Source organism: Amblyomma americanum, chromosome 1 (assembly GCF_052857255.1).
Source record: "Amblyomma americanum isolate KBUSLIRL-KWMA chromosome 1, ASM5285725v1, whole genome shotgun sequence".
NCBI classification, from domain to species: domain Eukaryota; kingdom Metazoa; phylum Arthropoda; class Arachnida; order Ixodida; family Ixodidae; genus Amblyomma; species Amblyomma americanum.
Genome location: NC_135497.1, coordinates 336954890 through 336963478, shown reverse-complemented (window position 1 = coordinate 336963478; position 8589 = coordinate 336954890).

Sequence of the window (8589 nt, the reverse complement as noted above, 5' to 3'; positions counted from 1 at the left end):
ACCGGCGGTGGGTTCCAGGAATGCGTGCACCGGCGTCGGTGCTGGCCGATGACTGCGCGTCAGAGTTGCCAGAGACATCAGCCGCCTTTTTTGTAGAGCGGTTGTTGGCGTCGGCACTCAACTTACGCAATGCTGACTCGCCTAATGAGCGAGCACCAACTTCCACTGCTTCATCCTTGGGCGCCACAGGTTCCTTTTTCCGGCGGATTATGCTTGGCTTCTCAGGCGACAAGTCTACCGCGTCCACGGCCACCTTTGCCTTCTTCCTGCTTTGTTTGGGCTTCGGCTCATTGGGGTCGCTCTTCTTGGGGGTCGTCTTTCGCTTTAGAGCCTTCCTAGAACGCCCAGACTTCTCGCTCCCCATGATCCGGTCAGATCAGCCTCCCCGGGCAGCCGGGGGTGGCTCCTGGTGCAATGATTCCGGCGGTCGTCGTCGAAGCCACTGGCAAACCAGGCGCCGGACTCAGCTTCGCGAGGTACGGAAAGCGACTCAGCCGACTTCACCTTCGCCCATCGGGGCCAGACAATGGGGAACCGGCCTCGAACGGCAAAGCCCACCTAAGCTGGCCTTTGGTGCGCGGGGCCAGCGAGGGGCAAGGGTGCGCGTGGCAAAGCAGCGCAGCTGCCTTGTTTTCCTTGTTGCCTTCTGCTAGCCTTGATATTGTAGGACGTGCCACGCGGAATGGCCGAAAAGTCCAAGAGCTCTGATCATTGCACTTAAACGAACACTTTTCGAATCGCGAAAATGAAGGAAAGAACACCGAAATAGTGAAGTCAGTTGACAAAACATTCCTTCCCCTCTCACGAGAGAGAAAATATTCACAAGAAAATGACAAATTCCCCATTTATTCACTTTTTTTTCGCCGAAAGAAGTTAAAGAAATGCATTGTGCATACAGTACCGCCCCATCTCCATAAATATTCCACTGTCCTGCCACACCACTGTACTTTGAACAAAACTGCCGTACAGGGACAACGAAAACAAACTGAAGTTGGCCTGCATCGATAGATGACTGAGTTTTAAAGACAAACAGGATTCTGTCACTGAGAGGGGAGTTTTTATTGGCGATAGAAGGTTAAAAATAGTGTACAGGTATCGCCGCCACCAGTCGCTTTCGAAAGTGAATTGTGCTGCTACACCAAGAAGGGATTTTTAACGTGGATCTGTGAAGCAAGATTACACCGCCATTGACTTACACCAGTGATCGCAAGTCATTTCGGTACTGACGCCATACCAGTTTTACTGAATTGGCAGGAAAGTATTCAGAACGTAATTTTGACAGGAACAAATGTGCCTTTTCTTGTCCAACAAACATCAACATAGCCAGAAAGAGCCACAGCAGAATGGATCTTTACTGAGAAAAAAACATTGTATGGAGTTGTCTAGTGCCCATTTAACTACGGAGAGGCACATCCGCGTACACCAAGCCAGACTTGCCCGGCTTGACATTGAGCCAATCAGACAGCCGAATTCTAATCTTCGCATGCAGAAATGGCCGTGTATGATCCCGTTTTGCACTGCGCTCTTCCCCAACCTTGCTGGCGTGAACGGAACGTGAAGAAAGACGAGTCGGAGAGCCACCTTCAAAGCAGCATGAAACAGCATTGCTTTCAACGTCTACTCAGAAGTCTTTTCTGCATTCAGCTGTTTGTGAGAGCCTAATGCAGAAAAGAAAGAGAAGTAAAGGAACAGATGATAAAGAAAAGAAACAGAAAAACAATCAGGTAATACCGTACCTAGATAAGATATCTCAAAATCTGAAGAAAATCGCCAGCCGATACAACGTTAACGTCGTATTTTCAGCACCATGCAAGTTATCACAAATTTTCCCAATGATAACGAGGAAGAAGAAGGCGCCGTGTATTATTAAGCACGTCACAAAGTTCACAAAATGTGCAACGAAGGTCGTTTATAGCATTCATCTTACGTGTAAAAAAGTGTACATTGGACAAACAGGGCGTTGTTTTAAAGGGACACAGGAGAAATTGAAGTTGGCTTGTATCGTTAAAATACCAGGCCCTGATCACTAAACGCCACTCTTACTGAAAACAAAGCTCTTGTAAGATAGAAAATAGCAAGAACCAAAATACAGGTATCGCCGCCACAGGCCAACTCGCAAGTACAAGCGTGATGACGTCATAGGACAAGCGACGCCACCTTGGAGTAATTTTCTTTACTCCATGGAAGCCACGAACCTCTGAGGCTGGCAAAAAAGGTTGCGCGGTTCAATACTGCAGTAAGTTTTGTTTTGAAGCCGATAGTGCACTTTTATCATGCAAGAAACGCAGACAAGACAACCTGAATGTTGGAAGCAAAGAAAACCGATGCTTGGCAGCGCCACAGGCGGCCAGGAGAGTTTCGGTTTTTTATGGCGCTTTGCGTCTATGAGCTTTGCGTGCCTCGTGGTTTTGTTTTTAACGCGCCTCGATTTACAAGCGCTGAACAGCAGAGGAACTCCAAGTGAGGTTTCACGTGCTAGGTAACCTTTGAAGGAGCCTATTAAGGCTCCCAGATGATCGCCACGGTAGATGAAAAACTATGATGGTACGATGGTCGGTGATCGTACAAGGCAGTTAGCAGTACAAAGAGCACTTGTGTCTTCGTACGCTTGCCGGCGAAACGTTCCCGGCTGTGCCAGTCAACTTCAAACTACTTAATGGAAATCGTTTATTAGGGACGGGAGACAAGATACAACGCAGTAAAGAAAAACATTTGGAACCTGCAGAGACCGTGACTCCGCTCTCCTCCAACCCGTTTGTGCGCGGCTCCATTCAATAGCTTCGGCAGTTCAACAGCTTCGGAGCTGTTCTATTCGAGCTCTCGGCTAACTTAATCTATTCACAGTACACATATGAAGGTACATGCAAGTGGGCGAGAGAGCCCGAGCGAGTGGACCCCGTATCTCCGGAAACGCTCGGAACCCGGCCGTTGAAGCGTCGTGCGTTGGTTTTACTTTCAAGCCACCATCTATAAACGCGAGCGCCGTTGAGCACCAATCCGTTTTTTGTTGCAAAAAAATAATAACCTGGCCTTTGCAACAGTGAGAAACCTCCTCGACGCCGCCTGCTGCACCGTGCTATAGCGCCGTTCAAGGAATCACAATCCATTTGTCCCAAAGCCTCGGTCAGCCTCCGATGAGCGCGACGCGCCAACCTTGTCCTTGCCCTCCGCGACTCCCCGCACTGGAGTTAAGATATTTAATTAGAAACGGCTGCTCACTGAGGAAGGTAGAAACGACCCGCGGGCGCCTCACCAAACCACGCTCCCTCAAAAGCATCACGCGCTCTGTGGGGCTGAGGTCGCTAAAATGCAGGCTGGAGTTTTTGCGAGAACTTCGTTGTCGGGTTCGGGAACGGGATCCATCGTAACGCTGGCAAGACGCCGGTGCAAACGTAAACGAAGCGACGGTAGCGACCCCCGATAGATACCTTCAACGTGCGGCGGCGGTAGCTTTCATTTCGGCTGTGCTAGACCGCACCGCCAGGGGCCAGAAATCACGTAGTTTGCTTTTACGTCACGTGTCACGTCACTTTGTCCTCTGACATTATTAAAAGACGTCATGACGTCATAAAAGGGCGCCAAGTTTGAATCGGATGGCGGGAAAAACGTTTTCAACTTCGAATCCAAATTTATTTGAAATAAATGTATCTTTCTCTCCCGGACAAGCGACAACAAAACCATGAAACGCCGAACTATCAGATTTTGCTAACTGAAAAATTGATAGAGTTCTCCTCACTGTCCCTTTATTGAACGAGCGCTAGAACATTTCAATCTAGTAAAGGATGGTATCAGCGGCTTGCTTTACAGTCGAGCGCGATTTGAAGGTTATCACGCGAGCGTCGACGGGCCTAGTGTTACAGGCGCCTGGCGGCCGGTTTTGGAGCAATGAAAGTCGCGATTTCGCATTCTTCTCTCCCTCGTTCGCTGTACCATGCTACAACCATCACCCCCGCGACGAAATTACCGCCCTTCCTCTTCATTCTAAGCTTTCCATTCTTTGCAGTGGAGCGTGGACTTTTTTTACGTCTTATCTTCACGGACGATAACAAAATTGGTGGGAAAGATTTGGTAAAGCTAATCCTTAGTGCTGCTTCATTTGAACGACTTACTGAGTTGCAAAAGATATACCTTCTCAACATCGCCTCGTCATACTGTCTTTGACCGCCGATGAAATTTCGAAAAAGATTTTTGCGTAAGGCTATAACTGCTGTTACACACGCCAGATGCACCTTCGTAGCGTCTAATTCCAGATAATACCGAAGAATACGTTGCGCGTGTTACGTCTCGCCTACGACGCGCGGTATAGCCGGCGCGGATGCAACGGACGCCGCGGCTTCGTTCATCGCGGCCGCAACGCCTCCCGCCAAGCGCGTCCAGGCAGGTTTCAGTGCCACGTGTCGTCGTGCGTGCGTGTGTGTGTGTGTGTGCATGTTGGTGCCCACGCTTGTCAAAGCGCGGCAGCCGGGGAGAGGAGCTCCCCAACTGGGAGGCGAGGAGGTCTGACCGGCGCCGGCCTGGCGGACCCGCCCGTCACGTCTGGACATGTTCAAGCGTCGCCGTATCGGACGCCTCTTCCCAAGCCGTTCCTTCTTGCCCTCGACTCCGTGGGTATAAAACGCCGCTGCCCCGGACGCCGAGAGAGACTTCGATTCCTTCCTTCGAGTAACGTGGTCGCCCTGACCGGCTGCTCTTTTGAGATGCCAGAATAAACAAGTTGTTCTGTTGCCAGTCGACTCATCCTTTGCCGGGACCTTCGGATGTTTCCAGCTTTGCCCCAGGCCGCCAGGCCAACGCTACCCTTGGGGCTTGCAACCCTTTTGCAACAACTGGTTGCCAGCGGTGGGATCCCGACAACGGAGGCCAGCAGCGAAGATATGCGGTCAACTGTATGCTGAGCAGCACAACGACCATCCGGGAGCAGTGCAACGAGCCCTGTGTGATGACTGGTTGCCTGCAGCGGAACGACTGCGCTGAATTCTTGGATGCGAGGTTTGGTGAGTGCGGGACTTTCTTCTTCTGAGTTTTGCCAGGCTTTTGTTAGTGTCAGAAACAGAGCTGGTAATTGTGTTGTCGTTGCTGCCGGGTTAGTTTGCGGCAAGACAATAGTAGGCAGTAGAGAAAGCAGCATTCGGAGCAGCCATGGATTTGAAGTCGTTGCGCAAACCGAAATTGCTGGAGCTTGCAAGAGAGTTGGGTCTGGATGTCTCAGACAAACTCAGAAAACCAGAACTGCTAAGGGCTATTTTTGAGTTGGAGGCTGAGGATGACGAGCTGTCGGAATGCCTTGAGACCATTGAGGAGAGGGAGCAAAAAGAAAAAGAGAAAGACGAGCGCGAACGTAAAGAACAAAAAGAGAAAGAGGAGCGCGAACGTAAAGAGCAAAAAGAGAAAGAAGAGCGCGACCGTCAACACGCTTTGGAAATGAAGCGTCTCGAGGTAGAGATGGAACGCGCTCGTAATGGAAGTCCGGCACACGGTGCAGGAGAACGGGTATCGTTCAAAATGACTGACCTGATGCGGCCGTTTAAGCTTGGAGAGGACATTGGTTTGTTCCTGGTTAACTTTGAGCGAACGTGCGAGAAGCAGGGGTTCTCTCGGGAAACGTGGCCACAGCGCTTGCTCACTTTGTTACCCGGCGAGGCGGCCGACGTAGTCGCTCGCTTGAAGAGAGAGGAGGCAGAGGATTTCGACCAAGTGAAATCGAGTCTGCTAAAAAAGTACAGGCTGTCAGCGGAGGCGTTCCGTCGGAAGTTTCGGGAAAATGAAAAAGGCAGAAATGAGTCATATACAGAGTTTGCCTACAGGCTTATGTCAAACATGCAGGAGTGGCTCAAAGAAGAGAAAGCGTTTGGTGACCACGAGAAAATTCTGCAGTGTTTCGGGCTGGAACAGTTTTACAGTCGGTTACCTGAGAACGTGCGGTACCGGGTCTTGGATAGGCCAGACGTTAGTACAGTGGCTAAAGCCGCCGAGCTAGCCGAGGAGTTTGTGACGCGTCGGGCTCGCGGAGCTAAGGACGGTCAAAAGGGTGAATTTGGCTCCAAGTCTGAGAGGCCGAAGTTCACAACCATGAGAGCAAGGGGGGACACACGTAGTGCGGATGCGAGTGAAAGCAGTCCGACCGAACGTAAGGAGACGGCGGCAGCCGAAGCCGAACGCAGAAAGCGGTTCGAGACGAGGCAAGCGCGCGTGTGTTATACGTGCCAGAAGCCGGGTCACTTTTCGGCGCAGTGTCCAGAAACAAAAAGAAAAGTCGTGTGCTTGTCATTATGTAGCACTGACGAGAACATGAAGCTTCTCGAGCCTTACATGCGAGACTTCCTCGTGAACGGGAAAGAGTGCCGAGTGCTTCGTGATTCCGCAGCTACAATAGATGTAGTTCACCCCTCTTACGTAGAACCCGATATGTTCACGGGCGAGTGCGCATGGATCAAGCAAGCCGTGGAAGCTCATAGCGTGTGTCTGCCCGTAGCAAAAGTGCTTATTGAAGGACCTTTCGGAGCACTTGAGACGGAGGCCGTAGTGTCATCTATGCTGCCCCCCCAGTACCCGTACCTATTTTCGAACAGGTCCGATCACCTCCTGCGCGAGAAGGGGCTTTTGTTTGGTGAGGCTAGCGTTCAGGCCTTAACCAGATCGAGAGTTCGGGAGCTCGCTGCAAAGGCGGTAGTTGCGGGGCCGACGTTGTCGAACAATGAGAAAGGGTCGGAGGCGCAGCAAGCTGATATTCAGAGCACGTCCGAACTGAATAAAATTGAGCCTGTAGCGTTGAAGGCACCAGGTACTGGAGAGGAAATGCCCGACACGGGAAAGTTAGAAGAGCTTCCGGTCGAGCTTCCGGGAATAGGCTCAGTGACGAACAGGGAAGACACTGATCAGGTCATTAGTGACTTAATCATTAAAGCACCGCTGTCGGCTGAGCAGAAAACCGAACTACACCAACTCTTACAAGAGTTTCAAGGTCAGTTCTCTGAGAGGCCTGGTAGGACTTCTGTCCTCACTCATGATATAGAACTTACCTCCCCAGAGCCAGTACGATCCAAGGCGTACCGGGTGTCACCCCGCCAGCGCGATATTATGGAGGCTGAGGTAAAGAAAATGCTACAGCTCGGTGTTATTGAGGCGGGTGAGAGTGATTATACCTCCCCTTTGATTTTAGTTGAGGTACCGGGCAAGGAACCTCGTCCTTGCGTCGACTACCGCAGGCTTAATTCCATTACTAAGGATCAAATTTATCCGATCCCTAACATCGAGGAGCGCCTTGAGAAAGTTAGTAGCGCTCAGTTTATTTCCACCCTAGATCTTGTCAGGGGTTATTGGCAGGTTCCACTTACAGAAGAGGCTAGTAGGTATGCGGCGTTCATTTCACCAATGGGAACATTCCGTCCAAAAGTTTTGAGTTTTGGGTTGAAGAACGCGCCATACTGCTTTTCAAGCCTCATGGACAAAGTGTTGCGGGGACAGGAAGAATTCGCTTTACCGTATTTAGACGACGTAGCGATATTCTCCGCATCCTGGTCTGAGCATATGGCACACTTGCGGGCAGTGCTAACCCGCCTGCGCGAAGCGGGCTTGACAGTCAAGGCTCCCAAGTGCCAATTAGCACAGGCCGAGGTTGTCTACCTCGGTCACGTGATTGGACAGGGTCGTCGCCGCCCCTCTGAAATAAAGGTGGCCGCTGTGCGAGACTTCCCGCAACCGCGCACGAAGACCGATATTCGGTCGTTCTTAGGTGTCGCCGGCTACTATCAGAGGTACATCCCCAGGTACTCCGATATCGCGGCTCCCCTGACGGATGCTCTAAGAAAAACAGAGCCCCAAACAGTCGTCTGGAGCGAGACAAAGGAAAGAGCTTTTAGCGCCTTAAAGAGCGCCCTAACAAGCCAGCCTGTGCTACGATCGCCAGACTACACAAAAGGGTTCGTTGTTCAGTGCGATGCTAGTGAGCGAGGCATGGGCGTTGTACTGTGCCAAAGGGACAATGGAGAAGTGGAACACCCCGTCCTGTATGCTAGTCGTAAGCTGACCTGTCGTGAGCAGGCGTACAGCGCCACCGAGAAAGAGTGTGCGTGTCTCGTGTGGGCCGTTCAGAAATTGTCATGCTACCTAGCCGGCTCGAGGTTTATCATTGAGACGGATCACTGCCCTCTCCAATGGCTGCAGACCATATCTCCCAAAAATGGCCGCCTCCTGCGCTGGAGCATCGCTTTGCAACAATATTCCTTTGAGGTGCGTTACAAAAAGGGGAGTCTCAACGGTAACGCCGATGGCTTAAGTCGAAGCCCCTAACGTAGGAATCCGCCTCAAAGTTGTTGGTTACTGATGTTTTCTTCCTGAGGCAGGATTTTTAACATATTGCTTTTGTTTAGTGTTTCAAAGTGATTATGTGCTTTCTAGTGCAATTTTCCAATTTGTGGACGCGTTCTGAGTGCTGCTTGACTACTGTAAGGAACTAGGCAGTAGTATAAAAGGGGAAAGAGCCTGGCAGAGCTTAGTGAGGGTTGTCTCGTGCTTGCTGACTGAGCGGTTGCGTTTCGGCGTAGTTCTAACGCTTGCTGGGAACGAGCACAAAAATGGCAACTCTCCCGA